Source organism: Papio anubis, chromosome 6, assembly GCF_008728515.1.
Source record: "Papio anubis isolate 15944 chromosome 6, Panubis1.0, whole genome shotgun sequence".
Taxonomy (NCBI): Eukaryota; Metazoa; Chordata; class Mammalia; order Primates; family Cercopithecidae; genus Papio; species Papio anubis.
In genome coordinates this window covers 151278714-151297257 of record NC_044981.1, presented here as the reverse complement: position 1 = coordinate 151297257, position 18544 = coordinate 151278714, and the positions used below count along the sequence as shown (strand labels likewise).

At 42.0% G+C, this 18544-nt stretch overlaps 1 protein-coding gene across 5 annotated transcripts in view; it reads right to left on the bottom strand.

The window, feature by feature from the left end:
• Window positions 1–18544, bottom strand: part of FYN (FYN proto-oncogene, Src family tyrosine kinase) — a 210241-nt gene that overhangs the window by 182970 nt on the left and 8727 nt on the right. The gene's annotated exons all lie outside the window — the stretch shown is intronic.

Below are 18544 nucleotides of genomic sequence, written 5' to 3'. Positions count from 1 at the left end.
GGCAGCTTTCCAGTTTGTTCACATGCTGTGCCTACAACTGGCCAATATTATGGTACTTCATTTATTATCTGCGATTTTAGCTGTTTGAATAAAGCTGCAGTTTTAATAAAGTGTCTAAAGAGAACAATAAAGATAGTTGAATGGAATTACGTTTACAACAATATGTTAGGGCAGAGAGTTTTGAGTTAAGAAACATGAAAAAAAGGCAGAAACAATGTTTCCTATCTTAGTAGAGACTCTTAAGCTTTTCAATGTGACTCTTAGTATCTTTCTTCCTGATCCACGATTAAAAACACCCCCATCATAAATTACTATTCCTATCAAAATCATCTCCCCCTCACACACACACACAAGAATTTTTGCACTATTTGTAAAGATGTATAATTAACAGTAATATCTTTGTTTTGTTTAGTCAAAGATGACTCAGAATGAAGGAAAGAAAAAATGACCACGAGGAAGAGAATTTGAAACTCATATATTGTTCTCTGCAGATGTGCATTCAAATCATGAACATCTCACTGGAGATGAGCAAGAGAACCACCATGGAGGTGAGAGAGAATGTGCGAATCAGCATGCCACTGCAGCTCACGCCTTAGCAACCCATATCATCCCACCTCTTCCTGGGTTCTGAGACACGCTGTCCTGTCCTACAGAGAAACCACCAGGCAATACACGCCTTTTCTTTTGGCTAACCCGGCAAGGATCTAGACACTGCTGAGCTGTATAAAATGAGAATTATTTGTCCAGAAATTTTAACTTGCTTCCCTATAATCAGAAGAGAATAAATCAATACGATGAGAACTCTTCACAAAAGGGAACATATATAGAGTGGAACTTTGCCTGCCACTCTTGAACACTTCCGCAGAGGCTCAGTGTAGCTCTGATTTACAGGTCACAATAAGGAGATTTCTATTTACAAGGTGAAAGATTCTTTCATCAGCCTTAGAAAGACCACTTAGAAAATCATTACCATTTCTAATGTAGGGAAGAAACTTGAATACCCTTCTTTCAAACATACTGTGTAATTCCAACAACATAGGATGCCCAACTCACAACAGATTCTGAAAGAATAAGCCTTCACGCTACAGCACTTTAGCAACCAGTACCAATAGGAAAACGGAAAACCCATTTGAAGCTGCTGACTCACTACTGCATAAGGAGTGTTATCCATCCATACGTATATACGGCATCATCCAATTTCTTTTTCAGGCTTATGAAACAGATGGAGTTAACTAACAAAAACAATATATACACCCATCATTCCGCAGCCATAAACCAAAAGGAGGACACCACAGCTTTAACTCTGAGGACTCCAAGCAAGATACTGAAATATTTTTAGGCAGCAGCTCCACTGTTTCAAAGATGATAAGGATGGACGCAAAATAGAATTGCTATCTAGAATAAAGAGTGGCATTTGCTTTTCAAACCACGTATATCTTTCTTAAGGCTGTCTTTCTGAAAAGTTGAGAATAAGGAAATGTTTATTCACAAATGTTTAAGTGAAATAGAGATACTTTTTATTTCAAAGACTCATATTTTCTTAAAAATCATTTTTTAAAACTGACCAATTATCTTCCTAATTTATCTTTATTCTAAATCTGATTTTTTGAAGATGCAAGTTTTAGGTTTCCAAGACTAAGGGAAGATAGGCTTCTCCCACCCTACCCCCATCCCCCGTGTGTGTGTGCACGTGTGTATAGATACTATATTGATATGCATATGTAGTTATACAGATATTTTAAACAGTTGTCTATCCATTCAATTGTGGGCTTTGGGCATTAGGGCATTTTCCATGCTTTTATTCTTCTTGCTGAAGCACTGCTGATGTTTTGTTTGAGAAACATAACTGAAGTGACCCAGATAGCCCAGTGGAAAAGGCTGATCCATTAATGTTGCAAATGTGTGGTCAAATGTAGGAATGGAAGCCAAAGGACAAGACCTTGACCAAAATGAACTACTTCCAACTGTCTAGATCAGACCAATCCTCCAACGTTGGGGGAACACACAGATAATAAACAAAATTGAGCAATCCTAAACCCTGAGCTCTCTCTTGATAAAGTCATCCCTCCAGCTCCCCGTCACCCCCCTGCACTGTTTCCAAATGCTCACAGACATCTCCCTATGAGCCTCACAAATGTTACTCAGGCGGAGTAACCAGTACACAGTCAAAGGACAGCGGGCTGCATGCTCAGAGAATGGCCAGAGGCCTGACAATGCTGCAGAACAGAGGAGTGGCTAGGAGGATGGTGGCACGTTGGAGGGAGAAAGGTGGGAAGGAAGGCAGACGCCAGACTGTGAGAGACGGTGTACAGTAGCTAAGAAGGTAGCCAGCAGTAGCACTGTACCACTGTGTTTTTTAACCTGCCTCAATCCCAGGAAGGGGCCGAAAAAGAAAGGCAGCCCCAATATATTCCTGGCGCTGGGCTATGCCTTGTCATTCCAATCTTGCCAACCCTGCTGGGTAGCAACTTGCTCCTCATCAGCCTGCAGGGTCCAGATCAAAATCACCTTTCACTCTTGTTTTCCTTTGCCCAAACCCCCATGCAGGACTAGATTTCTTCTTCTCTGTGCTCCTATGGCACTTTGCACAGGGCCTGTTTCACCGTTTCCCTGCTAGACTGTCAGCTTGCTGGTGACTGGGACTACACCAAGCATGGTACCTGCAACATACAGGGGCGTGTGCCATCTCTGGTGATGGCTGGAGGAAGGGTGAAGAGGGGAGGTGACAGAGGGAATTAAATCAGGCCCACCCTACTCGCCCCTGCAATACCAGGAGGTGTGCGTGTTGGGGGTGGTGCTGGAGTACGTAAATCCAGAGTGTAAGCACACACCACACACAATGTATTCAAAACCAGAATCTTCCTCATTAAATTCAGTCCTGTGTCTTTAGTTTTAAACAAATGATGGAGATCCAACCTGGACATTCTGCTATTATGTTGACTACTACCCAGCAATTCTTGCTATTGAAAGAGATTCAATACATTAGGGTCGTAATCACGTCTCATACAGGATGAAGGACATTTAAGGGCCATGATGAATCCAAGATTTAAATCATGGTTTAGGATTTTGTCTGATTATTTTAAAAATGGAAGATTGAGAGAAAGATGAGGTATGATTTTCCCTTGCCATAGTATCTTCTCTATTTCAAATTCAACTCTTTTTACTACTTGCAAAAGATTTAAAATATTCATTGACCTGCCAAAAAACATCTGTACATTGCTAGACACATCTTCACAGATTCACATCTGAATGGCTTCTTTCTGCACCAATGATCATAGCTCTATTCAACCACAACTAAAGTGAAAACCTCAGAACCGTACGTGGAGTGATGTCAGTGGTGACTGAGGATAAAATAGCCATTTGATAGCAACTTCATATCAAGCGTGTCCACAGGGACAAGTGCTCCTTCACTTATTCTTAACTTAGGATCCAAGGCACAAAAATGACCAGGCAGGGACAGACTCCGCCATAATTCCAAAGAAGGCTGAGACATATACAGACCACACACAGAAGCTCCTCAATGCTCTCTGGCAATGGGGCAGCCCCTGGCTCCCTGCCTGCAGCCCAGGAACAGGCCCACTCTCACAGGGCTCCCTGAGGCCCATGCAGCTGCAGACAGACATGCAGTGTGTGGGACCATCCACGCTCAGGGTCACCACAGTCTCCTGTGCGCACAACAGCTGGGTTAGGCGCCTGAGACAGGACCCAGCTCAGACAAGGCCCTCTGTTGTGGAGCATTCCTCATTGCCTCATTTCCCCAGGAAAAATGTATTTTCCTCCAACCATTCATTCTGGCTCCAAACTAGCTCATTCTCCTGTGTCTTGCTCCATGCACAAACCTTGTCCCAAGGTTAGAGATGGCAGCAACTGCAACTTCTTTTCCTGTCTTACCTAACAGTCCCAATCAAGGTACAGTGATATGTGCATGTTCAAAATGAGGGGCACAGGGCAGTGACGAACTTGGTACTAGACATTGGTACTACCCCAGGGGCATCTAGGGGAAATACTCTAGTCTAGTAGAGGACAGCAGAGGTGGCTGGGGAAGGCCTTGGTGTCCCCCACATTGGGAGGATGGCACAGGTCTCAGCCAGTGCTATGTGTACTTTGTATTACTATTTTGGTCTTGTTTATCTTATGTAAACATTTATTTTAACTCATTAAAAAGGTAATACATGCTCATTGAAGATTTGGAAAATATGAAACCCCTGTTATGATACTGAAGCTTTTCATTTGGGGCCAGTTTTTGTATGCACATATAAATTTTCACATTCTACCCCAGCACCTCCGCCTTGCACATCACAATTGAGAGCATACAACTTCTGATAGAGGCAACCAAGAGGGGAGGGGACCCCATAAAAACAGTGTACCTAGAACCCTAACTGCATGGTCTGTTTCAATTAGTATCATGGTGACCACCTGATGATGCCCCTCATCCCTGACCTATGAATTACTCTCTACAATACAGAATTGTGGTCCACAGGCAGGGAGGAAGAGGTTGGCTTGGAAACCAAGTTTCATCCCTAGCACTGCTATTTATCTGCTCTGCGATTGGGTGGGAGATGGTGAGGCAAGGGTTACATATTTAAAAATCCCAGGGGCCAGGTAAGCAACATAAATGAGTAACGCAGGTGAGATGAAGCTGGGTGAGCTGAAGAGCCCTGCTCCCTCCAAAGAAGATAGCCGCAACAGTGCTTGGGCAAGCTGTTATCATTAGACAAGGCAGGTTCAGTTTTGTCAAACCTTCCCTTTCTTTTAAGAAGAAACTGGAAATCTCAGCTTTTATATATAATACTGCCCTATTTAAAAGTGTTAGTTTACATTTTAAAAACACACCATGTGGCCCAACAAAACACAAATGAGGGTATGTATGATCCAGCCCATAGAGTGGTTTGCTCTCTTTAGAAGTAATAAAAAGGTACATGCCTCTGTTTCTCCTTCTGTTAAATAGGAATTTGACTGCTATCTGCTCACCACTGGGGATTTATTTAAGAGCACAAAGGGGGTTTTATTATCATATAACAAAATAATCCAAATGTATTCAGATATACAAAGCAGGGTAACACATTCCCTTATATTTCTTAATCATGGTTGACATAAATGGGGCTTGATGTGGTGTGGAATTACTCAAAATGTATATTCATGCAGTTAGCTTCTAAATAAACAAAAGAAGAGAGCTGCAGTAGACTTAGAGGATGAGGGTGTGACCAGCGGATGATACTGGATCAAATGGCTGAATGAAAGCCAGATTGGAATGGCTCTGATTTTTAACAAACACCGTGTAGAGATAGGTAGTATTGACAACCCTCTCAAGAAGAACTGAACTAAAGGGTGGCAGAGAAGTGGGGTGTTGGCCAAAGGAGAATTGGGATTAAGGAGAGTGTATCCTTTAAGATGGATAAACTTACAAATGTTTACATATCATGGAAATTATCTCATTTTAAGGCAAGCAAACAAAAAGCCCAAGTACCAACTGAAGGAACCGTGTCAGAAAAACACGAGACTATGTTGGGTGCAGCAAAAATTTTATTAATAAGAGTTTTAAAAAAAAAATCCAAAATCTAGTTATATAGGTTTTCCTAAACAAGAAGCCAGGAAAAAAAAGTCCTTACTACAACACACACTGCCCTACATTTTACACTGTGCCATTTCTGTATTTGTCCTTTTTAGCCTACTTCTATCACAGTCTCTCTTTGCTAAAATACATTAGTTGCCATGGAAACGATGTCATAGTGTGTAAAAACCATTTACTGTCCTTGGAAAGGCATTCATGATAAAATTGAACAGTAGCACGTTTCACAAAGAGAAGCAACAGAAGCAGTTGTGCAAGAACACAACAAGGTCTCACAACTGTGACTTCAGAGTATTCCTCTACCACCATCATCATAGGTCTCTGAGAGTCGCATGAGCTTTTGCACGTCCGTTTTCCCCAAATCACCCGGAGCAGCACCTTTCCAAACGTACTTAAAGTCTCTGATCTACTGTTGATGAAGACAATAGATTCCCTAGAATTCACACTTCCAAGAGGTGGAGAGGGGCTGGAAGACCACAGAATCAGAATGGTTTTATGCATCGTAAGACTTCCACTAATGGAGAGGATCCAGTCCTGTCATACATTCTGCTGTCCAACTTTGTTATCAGAGATACAAATGATATTTGGAACACAGAGATTTAGACTTGAATTTGCTTACTGGCATGGATTACCAAGACACTCCTTTTTTTCTTTCATCAATTCAAAGTAAACCAAATTCATCACATCAAGAAAATATATTGCGCAACTCTCACGTCCCCTTCTGACAAAGAAGGCACATAGCCAGGTGTATGTTCCCTGGAAACTTAAAATCTAGTTGGGGACAATCAGGCAAGAGCACAAACAGCCTCTTGCTTGGGCTGTGGCAAAGAGCTGGATTTTATCCTAACTGTGACAGGATGACATCAGGGGAGCAACATGATCTCATAGAGATTCTTTTAAATATATGAATTTGTAACTTTAGAGACAGGGTGTCACTGTGTTACCCAGGCTGGAGAGCAGTGGTAAGATCATAGCTCACTGCAGCCTCGACCTCTTAGGCTGAAGTGATCCTCCTACCTCAGCCTCCTGGGTAGCTAGGACTACAGAAGTGCTTCACCATGACTGGCTAATTTTTAAATTTTTTGTAGAGACGGAGTTTCGCTGTGTTGCCCAGGCTGGTCATGAATTCCTGGCTTCAAGTGATCCTCCTGCTTTGTCATATAGATTTTTTAAAAGCTCATTCAGCCATTGTGGGAAGTAGGGTTGGAAAGATTAAGACTAGAGAGGGGCAGAGTCCAGACAAAGGAGGGTGCAAAGCAGATGGAGAAATGTGATTGTCTACTCAGGTTGACAGCGTCCCTCCCTTTGTCTGCAAAAGTGCCGGTTTATGCCTGCTGTCCCAGCAGACAGTCAGGTTAAGCACTTTTTCAGACGTTTCACTTTGTAAACCAAGTGTTATTATTGGTTATATTAAAATATACCAGGAAAGGTTTTGTAACCTCTACTTTGCACTTGCAGCTTCTCCCATACCTTATCTACCAGTGTGTGAGACAACTATACAGTGAAGCGAATGTTCACGTTAACATGTGATTAAAGCTGAAAGATGACCAATGACAATCCATCTCTTTTCCTGCCCCTTTCCAATCGTGGTGTAAGCTACACCTCCCTTTCAAGGACAACACACAGTATGCTCACCATAAAACAAAGAGTACTTGGACATGAGCAGCTAAGGGCAGCTAACTGCTTCCAGTCTTGATTGGTACTGGGAAAAGTATTCCAGGCCACTGCCTCCACCAGACACTAGATGTGCTGACCATTGTACTGTGACCCATGTTGCAGCCTGAGATGCACGAAACAGCAGTCAGAAGGGTTAATGGAAAACACAGAAAGTTATAGGTTTGGCATACATGAAATATTCACAGGAAACAGTTCTGCTACAGACCTTTTAAAGAATTGTCTGAACGTTCTCATTGCAGTGTTTTTGTCATTTATTGAATGGTTACGCTATTTTTTATTTTGCAATATACCTTTTGGCAGCGATGAGCTAAAAAGAAAAAGAAAATGCAAGTTTAATAAAAAATTAAGTACCAAATTTTTGCTTTTCAAGAAAGCAGATGATGAACATAAATTCACACAAAATGCTTGTTGATATTTACTATCCATCATGGTAGCCTTAGTGATATCACTGACTACATAAACCACAAGTCACAAATCTGCCAAAAAGGCAACAGCAACTACTTCAAATGTTAATAATGATGCAAGACTATGTTAAGGAAGATGATTTAACATTCGCAGCTGCAGGTTTACTAACATAGCACTCTAGGAACATTTCTTTTGAATCAAATGTCTGTTGTTCCAAATTGATTTTGCTTATTTTTGAGCTCAGGTTTTTTTGCACATATATGAAAAGTGAAATGACTTTAATGTATTAGCTTCATTAGCAGAAGAAAAAAACTTCACCAACAGTTAAATTACTCCAGTTTTATGTTAGTATTACCAGGTGTTTTAAACAGAAAATCCATTAATTCAAATAATAAGTTTTTTCATTTATCTCATGGGATCAAAACAAAACTTGTGGACATTTATTTTATCACAGGTAAAACATCTCATATTATTGTAAGTGCTACCGTAAACGGTAAAAAGTTCAACACGGAAGATAAAATGATTTGATTTTGCAGGAATAATACAAATATAAATTTGTGATGCTAAAAATGTTATTAACTAAATCAAGAAACCTATGGTGCAGAAAGTTACTTAGAATGTGTTATGGCACATGCATAATTCATAACCGCATTCGAACAAGTGGCTATATCCTATCGAATGTAAAAACTGCAGAGGTAGAAATTAACTAATAGTTATATATACCCAATTAGAAATATCCCAAAGTTTTTGTGACAAAGCCAATACTAAATACAAAAACACTTCAACATAGCAGTATATTCCTTCTCTTTTGCCCCCTGTCATCATCAACTGGGTTTGTTAATGCTTGAAAAATGACTCTCTATATCAACCTGGGTGTGCCATAATGGTATGACAGACAAATCCTTTAAAAAGTTTGGGTGCATTCTGTTCCAAACTAGTTGGAAGTCTTTCATCAAAGCAGTGAATGAAGCACCAAAACACTTCAGCTTTTGAAGCCTGTAGCCAACTGCAGTTATTGAAAATAAGGCTTGTAAACAGAAGATGCTCAAATTTATTCCAATAAAAGCAAAGGAGGAACTGAACACATTGCATGATGAGAACTTAGTGTTCGAGATTTAATTCTGAAATTATGTTCTGATGTTTTGTAATATCTTGACTTGTGGCAGTCTTTTGATGGAGTGCCTAGTTTCGATTGGATACATTTATATTCTGTACCAGAATGGAGTGAAACTGAGAAGGTCTGCAATTTTGTGCCACCTAAATTTGACAAAACATTTAAAAGGACCACCGAGCAACTTACTTTTGTAAGTTTTGTCTTATAAAAATATTTGTTGAAGAATTCGGAATGAGAGAAAACGATCTGTGAAAATATTTGGGTGAAAATAGTTATACAGTTCAATATTTTTAAAACTTGTCTAAGAGCTTCCATTTAGCAGAATTTATTCAGAACTCACCAAGGACTTTGCATCTAAGAGCTATTTTCTCAATGTGAAATATTGTGATGTACACATAGAAGCCAATCAAAGATATTAATTTCAAATACTTACTATAAACACAACTTTGAAGAGATTGGAGGTGACTTTATTTTATTTTATTTTATTTTTTTGAGACGGAGTCTCGCTCTGTCGCCCAGGCTGGAATGCAGTGGCCGGATCTCAGCTCTCTGCAAGCTCCGCCTCCCGGGCTTACGCCATTCTCCTGCCTCAGCCTCCCAAGTAGCTGGGACTACAGGCGCCCGCCACCTTGCCCGGCTAGTTTTTTGTATTTTTTAGTAGAGACGGGGTTTCACCGGGTTAGCCAGGATGGTCTCGATCTGCTGACCTCGTGATCCGCCCGTCTCGGCCTCCCAAAGTGCTGGGATTACAGGCATGAGCCACCGCGCCCGGCGGAGGTGACTTTATTAAGAAAATTAAAAACAATTCATTCTTTATATGAAGTATCACTGGCATAGGTGTTAGAGACATAGCTAAAAAGTTGACTAATGGGCCGGGCGCGGTGGCTCAAGCCTGTAATCCCAGCACTTTGGGAGGCCGAGGCGGGCGGATCACGAGGTCAGGAGATCGAGACCATCCTGGCTAACATGGTGAAACCCCGTCTCTACTAAAAATACAAAAAACTAGCCGGGCGTGGTGGCGGGCGCCTGTAGTCCCAGCTACTCGGAGGCTGAGGCAGGAGAATGGCCTGAACCTGGGAGGCGGAGCTTGCAGTGAGCCGAGATCGCGCCACTGTACTCCAGCCTGGGTGACACAGCGCGAGACTCCGTCTCAAAAAAAAAAAAAAAAAAAAAAAAAAGTTGACTAATGGGAGTGAAAAATAATTACTTATGTTATTGTTTTATAAAACTCAGATAATCAATACAAGATTTTTAAATTTAATCTATATGGACATATGTTTTTAAGTTTTAAAAATTTTATTTCTGAAAAGATTCTGAAGAGAACTATTTTATAGGTCTAAAATATTTTTTAGATGTCAGTTAATAAATCAATACTTCTCAAATTCTATCAATGTAATTATTTACTGACTCTTTTCAATTTAAATTATGTGGTTCTCCATCTCTAACTCTCTTGGCTCCCCCTTGACAGACAAGGCAAAAATATGAGATATATTTATGTTTTGAGAAAATTTGCTAAGAGTGTCACAATAATTTTCTGGTAAGAAAATACATACGCAGTATCTAAACAGGCAACTCCCCACCTCACCCCAGAACACCCCTAATAAAGGCACACTTTTAAAGCAAGCCTGATGATTTCCCTTCCAAAATTACTAGGTATTTCAGAAACAGCAGGTTTTAAAATACATCATCTTAAATGCAGCATCATCCTCATATGAATGTCAAAGAGAGATGAAATGCGATTAAAAAGAGCTAACTGGTTTTTTCTCCCCCTCTCTCATTTGAGTGTTCTGGTAACTACTTACAAATTACACTTGGAAATGAAACCCTTCATAAACTGATACTTTATTTAGCACATGAGAACTGAATAAAAATGAAGAGCATTTCCCCTTGTATTTAGAGACATTTCTACTATTCACCCTGTTACCTTTAAAATATGGAACTGAAGGATGACACACAGTAAAAATTCTCTAATCTCCAGCATCACAGTAAATTCATTAGAGAAAGTCTTGAAATTCTAATACTTTCCACTGACCTGAGGCCCCAAGGCAACTGAGGTCCTTCTCAGGGGAAAACTGCCACTAGCTAAATAATGGGAAGCCAGAAACCCCACATCACCTTGAAACATCAAGTGGAAAACTCTGTCCCTTGAGGACAGAACCGCACACTTCTTGCCCCAAATGAACCTAAGACAGGTATACTAAGCCATGATTTATCACAGGAAAAATGGTATACTATAAGAGTATAGGTAAATTTGTCACAAATAAAAAAGTTTAAGCAGATATAGCCCAAATGCAGAGTGGCAGGTTTGAAATATACACTTACTACCTAACAATATATGAAAGATGTTACTTTATTTCTGCATGATTGAATTCAACTTGATTATGATCATTGCATTTCTACTTACGGCAGGAAAAAAAAAAAAAAAAACCCAGTCTGACTTGTTACAGGTAACCTAGTGGCTTCAAAGTTAAATCTGTAGTTGCTTCAGGGCAATTAGTCAAATTAAACTCACTTCAAGCTTTCTCTCAGGGCTCTGTTCCTTCCCTTCTCCACCTTCTCCCCAGGGAGATTACAGACCATCACAGCGACGGGGAGAGGGTCCAGTCTAAGTGCTGGCCTCTGGCCCCTGTGGGATGTCTTGTTCCTTTGTCATTGGGTGCTGGCCTGGTTTGGCTGACGTAGCTGGTCAATACCTCACTGGGCTCAGCAGTATCTGTGGCCACGATCTCAGCCAGCCTCCAGCAGGGAGACTGGCACACTTCCCTTCTGTGCCCTCTCTATTCTGACCCTAGATCCCTCAGTACCTTTACATCCACCCAAGGGCATAAGCAGGACTGTCGGGATTTCCCCACGCCATGTACAGGTTTTGGGGAACTAGGAAGGAACACCACCTCAGGGTCCATTTCTACCTAAACACGCCCCACTGCAGGGCAAACTACAAGGTGGTTTCCTTCCAGAGTTCCAGAGAGGAGGCAGGGCACCAGTGCTCTTTGCTGACAGGGGGTCGCCCACCTACCTGGGCCTTCTATCATCTCAATAACCCCGTAAGCAGAAGCCCAGGACAACTGGGTGCTAGATCTCAGTGACCCATCCATTCCTTAACCCTGGAATCCTCTGAATCTCTGCAAGCTCCTCCTGCCAACCCAGGAAGCGATTTTCCCCTTGGGCTAACGGAAGTGATCCTGTAGCGTCCCTCCTCAGTGACTAAATGTACCATATATGCCAGGCCTTCTGAGATTTGGCTGCTTGGAATCCACAAAACCATTTTTCTTTTAACAAAGCCTGTCTCTCTTAAATGAAGGCTTGGGCTAACTCTGTTCTCTGAAACAGGCTTTAAGGGCCTGTTTTGGAAGTCAAAAGCTGAACAATGTCTTCTTTGTCCTTGACCATGTTCTGTCCTCCCCTTGAAGTGATGGAATCCTTAGCTTCAGTGGGGGAGACTCCCAGGGCAACAAGAATTAGGAGGAAGGGAAAGTAAACTGAATACCAGTTCAAAATATTATTCCCACTAAACTAGCTGCTCATAACACAAGGTCTCAGAGGTCCCAGAACACAAGGTCTCAGAGGTCCCGGAACACTTACCTAGGATTAAAAAAAAAAAAAAAAAAAAAAAAAGTGCAACACATTGGCAGGTCATTCTCCTAGAAGATACCATCTATACCATTATACATTCATATTTGAACCAAGGGCAAGGGGAGCCTATGGCTTTCCGTTTCCTGAGTTCTTCCTACCCAATATCTTCAATCTCTGTCCTACCGTTGAGTGGAGGTCCAAAGCCAGCCTTGCATCAGCCAGCCTTGCATCAGCATCATTTTGGAACTCTCCACTTCCCTGGGTTTCCTCACCTGAGGCCCCCTCACCTTTGTCACTCCTTCTCTGAACTGCTGTGCCCAGTCATCATGTCCGAGGCCTCAGACCCTTCCGTATCTAGCACCTCCAATCCAAGCTCATGTCCCTATCCAGCCCGAATACTAGTTTCAGCTGATTCAAATGATGTTTTCTTTAGTCTCTTAGAGCATCCTATTATTCAAACCAATGCCTAACTCTAGGTCACCACAAGGCCAGATTTTTCATTCCAAAGTGACAAGTATTACCAGGCAAAGTCACAAAATTGGGCTAAAGGGAACCATAAGCATATGTGCAAATTCCAATGGGGCCTCACACCGTAATATTTTTTATCCATCTATTTACACACTACCCTATAGTTTAGTGGCTGGCTGAATTTTTTCTAGATTCTCCAAGCCCACTCTCCCTTCTCCAAATCTCTCAACATGAGATGACAGTTCAGCCTCCAGCTTCACAGAAAAGTTCCAGGACATTCCACTCCTTTGAACTCCTTTCTTCTCACATGCAAATTTCACTGTATCTTTATTTATCTTGCAGTAATAGTTAAAATCACACAGGTAAAGTACATAGCACCATGCCTGCCATTTAGTAGGCATGCGATCTTGTAAATATTATTCTTGTCTGTTCTCTTTCTCTCTGAGTGACGGCTACTTTCTCTTACTTTGGGGGGTTATAGTGGGTTCAATGGTGCCAACTCCTCAACCAAAAAAATAAAACAAAAAAACAAAAGAAAAACAAACAAAAAAAACAACAAAAAAACACCATGCCCATCTGGAACCCGTGAATGTGGCCTATTTGGAAAAAGGGGTCTTTGTAGACGTAATTAAATTAAGAATACCAAGATAAGAATATCCCATATTAGGGCTGGCCCTAAATTCAGTGACAAGCGTCCTTGTAAGAGAGGAAAAGGCCATGAAATGACATGCAGAGGAGAATACCCTGTGAAGACAGAGGCAGAGATTGTAGTGACATGCCTACAAGCCAAGGAAAGCCAAGGTTTGCCGGCAGCCACAGAGAAGCCTGGGACAGAATCTCCTTCAGGGATTCCATAAGAAACCAACCCTGCCAAGAGCTTGGTTTCTGATTTTGGACCTCTAGGACTATGAGAGAAAATGTTCTCTTGTGTTAAGCTGAGTTTGTGGGAATTTGTTATGGCAGTCCCAGGAAACCAATAGAAGGTCTAACTCTATACTTAATTAGGATCTCACCTCCACCAACTCTTCACCCATCTCCTTCCATCCATCGTTCCTTCTCGCTCCTGCCTCACCAACACCTCCCTCTTTAGTGGATCATTCCTGCATGTCCTAGCTCAACCATGGGCTAGACTGAAAACCCCATGGGTGTTTTGGTGGGGAGCACAGAGCAGGAATCTTCCCGCAGCAGCAGTTCTGGATCTCAATTGTGTGGAAGGAAGACCCGTTCTGGGGATGTGGGCCACGGTGTTTCATTCCCTGGAAACAGAACCTCTGTCAGAGCTAGAGATGTGAGGATCAGGGAAGCCAGTAGGACTTGCCTTGGGCACCCCAGATCAGGGACTCTCACCCACATGGCATGTTGGACTGGGGTACAATCAAACAATGTTTAGGGTTGCAGTTTTTTAAGTGCCAATCCTTCTTGGATCATACTTATGAAGAAATTAATCAGAACCTGTCCCTTTCCCAGGAGCTGCTGGCACCCACAGAGGCATCTGGTTCTGTTCACTCTATCAGTCCTTCCAGAATCTTCCCAGCCACCCCTCACCCTCACTGGTCTTCACTGAGTAATTCTCAGCCTCTAAGAGAACAACCTCTAACACTTGGCAACCTGAAATCAAGAATCTGTTGAATAATGACTACAAGACTATGGGAATTACATGGTTAACCACACTTATATGAAAAGAAGGGTGAGGTGTAGCACATTATGTATGCCTTGGCCCTAATGGGCAGGCAAGATTAGAAGGTAGGGCCATTGCATTTTCACCCAAGGAGGCAGAACATAAGGGGGAATCTAAAACATGCAACCAAAATCTGGATTCTAAACCATGACTCCAAGGATCCATAAGTGCAGAGGACCCAATGTATCACCTGCATGAAGAAAAGTTATTTAAGAAGCATCTCATTCTAGAAGTACTGAAAACACATGTAAAACTTCTCAACCTGGAAGCTTAGAATCAAAACCAATGAGCATTTAATAAATGCACAGTGTAGTGTTACACAGCACAAGGCAAATTAAACAAGGTTCACTCTCAGCCTTCTAGAAACTTGCTTCTGAAAATGGACAATGTTGACGCTGACGTGTACAAAAGAGGGTGGACATGAGCAGAATGAATAAATACATGAAGTGGTGACATTATATGCCAGCAGAGGGGAAAGTATATTTTGTCAAAGTGCCATGTGATCTCCCACATTTAAGGTGGTGGTTGTGGTGGTAGGGAGGTGGCAGGAAAAGCACTTAAATTATAGACAGACAGTGTATGGTTAAGCAAGCAAAAAAATCCACCACCACTTCTCGAAGATCACAATAGCATTTCAAACAACAGTAAAGCACCAGGTACCTCCCCTCCCCCTTTCAGCTGCAGCAGTTGGCCTACATCCACAGAAAGTGTTCTTACTGCTCTCTATTCCAGATACATTAAACCTGGCATCCAGGAGAGGACTAGGCAGGGGAAGCCATTAACGAGGAATCACAGCAAGCTCTCACAGGCAGCTGAGAAGGCTCTTCATGAATGCAGACCAACACTGCCTGTTGTGCTGTTTTGAGTTTTGTTATAGAAATGACTCCAGGGGTCCCTCCCCATGACCATGGAAAACATTTTATAAAGCTTGTTTTCAATCATTCTTTTGAAGGATATACAAACAAAGGCTATAGCTGAGCTGTGGATTTAAATCATTACTTTGTAGGGCCTTAAGTCTGGGACAGAACCCTCTTCCTACGCTAAGGAGACTCTACTACAAAGCGAACAAAATCAGTGCATGGAGAGGAAGGCACTTCCACAGCCAAAATTGGGCTATACATGGTAGAGGCACTCAGTTAAATGTTGCTTTGTGAGGTCCAGAAGTGGGTAGGTACATAATACTTTCAGGCCCAACAATACTGGCGATCCATTTGGCTATTCTTCTCTCGCCCATCATTTATTACTGTATTTCTCCAATTTCCTGTAGATTTTTAAGCATTCTGCATTTTCTCCCTGCTCTTGGATGTCATTTCCTTTCTTTTTTAGTGAAAATCTTGTGGATGAAAACCTGATGGCAGAGGGCAAAGGAGTAACTATTTCCCCAATCACCCTAAATTTTTAACAAAAAGCTCAAGATTCCAAACAAAAGATCTTCAAACACATACCATTCTCAAAATGAAATGGTGGTTCCTAAAACAGTCTAGGACAGTTAATGAACCCAAACTGTGTTGTGGCTCAGTAGGGAGTAAATCTTGTGCCACCAGAAAATACAGAAGCTCAATGTACAAAAGGATGCCAGCCTCATAGCACAGATGCCCAGAAAGCCCTGCACGTTCCAGTGCCTTACCCCGGGCCTGTCCAAATGAACACTGCTGAGTATCCACACTGTGAATGACAGTGTGCTACATGCCTGAGGTGGACAGTCAAAAAGGGGAGCAGCCAACATTTTTGCACATGTGGGGCCAAGTGTGTCTTGGAGGACTGGATTCTAGTCTAAGCTAAATTAGTAACTCGATGTACAAACTTGGGCAAGTTGTAAAAACCTTCTGAACCCTGAATTTCTCATATTGAATTTAATTAACAATGTCAGGTATCACTTATTAGGAGGCAATTGACAGATACAAGTGTTCAATGCAAGAGAATAAAGAGATTGGGGGAAGCTTTCGAGAGTCAGGATTCCAGCTGGGCCTAGACAGGTAAGTAGAATTCGAAGGGAAGGGGAGGACGGGGGATTCTGGGAAAGGAAAACAAAGGCCGGAGCCATATTGCCAATTAATGAGATGGTGATGGGCTTCTGGCTTACCAAGCATTAGCATCTGCTAAATGAGGTGAGCCAGGATGACTAAGGAAGAACGTAGATAGTACAGAAGGCACTGAAGGCCAGGCTAAGGAACCTGCTCATTCTGCCTCCATTCACTGGGCTGTTTAGTAAAGGGACAGGGCCCAAGAACCAGTATCTACATTAGCCAGCACATCCACAGTGACATGGATCAACACCTCCTCACTCAATCTAGGAAATAGGAGAGTGAAGCCAAAGCTATCTGCAAACCATAGAGAGCCTGAAGGATATAACATATCCAGAGAATATGGATCAGACAAAGGAATAACCAAAGGACAGCCACAGAAGGACATTTCAAGTAGGAGACAATGACAAATGATAGAGAATGGCAGAATGTTAAGAGTTCACTGGTAACTCCTTCTGAGTTTTACATTTGGAAACAATGAAGAACCACGTTTGTATTTCTAGGTTAGAAAATAAACTAGACAATAAAAGGTGATACCCTTCAAACTCAGATAGCAACTAGAGAAACCATTAACAGAAATCAGTGCTTCTTAAAATATCCTTAGCGCATGTATGCGCCTAGGTACAGGCAACACATCACACAATCTCTAGAATAACATAAAAATAAAATTAAAACAAAAATCAAATTTCACGAGTGGCAACATTTGAAATTGTTACTGCTTCTAAATAGACACAACATTTGTGTGGAAATGAAGGAACTTGTTGGTGTTTATTTGCCTTTTCAGTAGAATTTAAATTGGGCAGGATTTCACAGAAATACAGATTCAGTAACTTTCTGGGGATTAAAAGAAGAAAGGATTGGGAAAAGTGCCCTGGGCTTTGTTGTGGGAAAGGAGATCTGGCTCATTTTTAATTTTCCATTAAAGCCCTACTTTTCAATATAAAGCAGATGGAATCCTTATACAACTCCATGAAAAGCCTACTATTTTTGGTTACCTCAAAGATGGAAGCTCTGAAGAAAATGAAAGTGTTTGAATTCATCAGATAAAATCCATCAGCACATTCAAAAGGCACAGGTACTTAGAAACCTTTAAATTGCAAGTTAAGAGGTCTTTCTGTGCAGATTTATGATCCCGAGCCCCTCGCAAGCCTCGGCACCCTCTGACTCTGGCTGATTGATGGTTTCTACCACTTCTCTGCTTGCTCCCAACACTCTAGTTGGGACTCCCGACGTTTGCTTCCTTCCTTGTCTTCCAGAGCTGCCTGCTGACTCTTCCCTTCTCACTGTTGTTCCCAGATACAGAAAAGATGACAAGTGTTCAGCCCTGCCTGGCTCATACCCACCGAATCTGAATGAAGCCTGGGGATATGCATTCTATGAGATCTTCAGCATACTCATGCTCTTTTCTTATTATGCGATGAGACCTGGTTCAATATATTCTGTTTGTCCCTCTGCTGGGGCGGACAGAAGAATAAAAGGGCTGATGTTTATTGTGCAGAGTTGTGAGGTACTGGGCTGGGAGCTGCTGGGCACCATCTCCACCCTCACAGTTTACAATCTCATTAAAGAGATGGCGCAAATTTAGTGTGAAGAGCATAGATGTTGGAGCCAGACTGCTGGGTTCAGATCCCAGCTCTGTCACTTACTCTGTGACGCTGACTAAATCACTTAGCCTCTGTGACTCAGTTTTTCCATCTTTTAAATGGGACAATAATGGTAGTACCTCCTAGAATTGTGCTGGGTGTTATGTTGGCAAATCAATCATAAAATAGAGTCCCTGACTTCCAAAGAGCTCACAAGTCAGTGGGAAAGGCCAGTGTCTGCCCCACTGTCCTACTCTCTGCCTTACAAGTCAGGCTATGATGAGATGATGATGAGGAGGTGGTAATCACGTGCTCTGGGAGCCCAGAGGTAGGAGAGACGGGAGGGCTTCCCAAGAGGTGGTAGGTTTTGAGAGGAGTCATCAGAAAGGGTGAGACTTCTACAGTGGGTAAAGGTGCCTCCGTGTCCTGCAACACAGGACACAGAAGTAACTG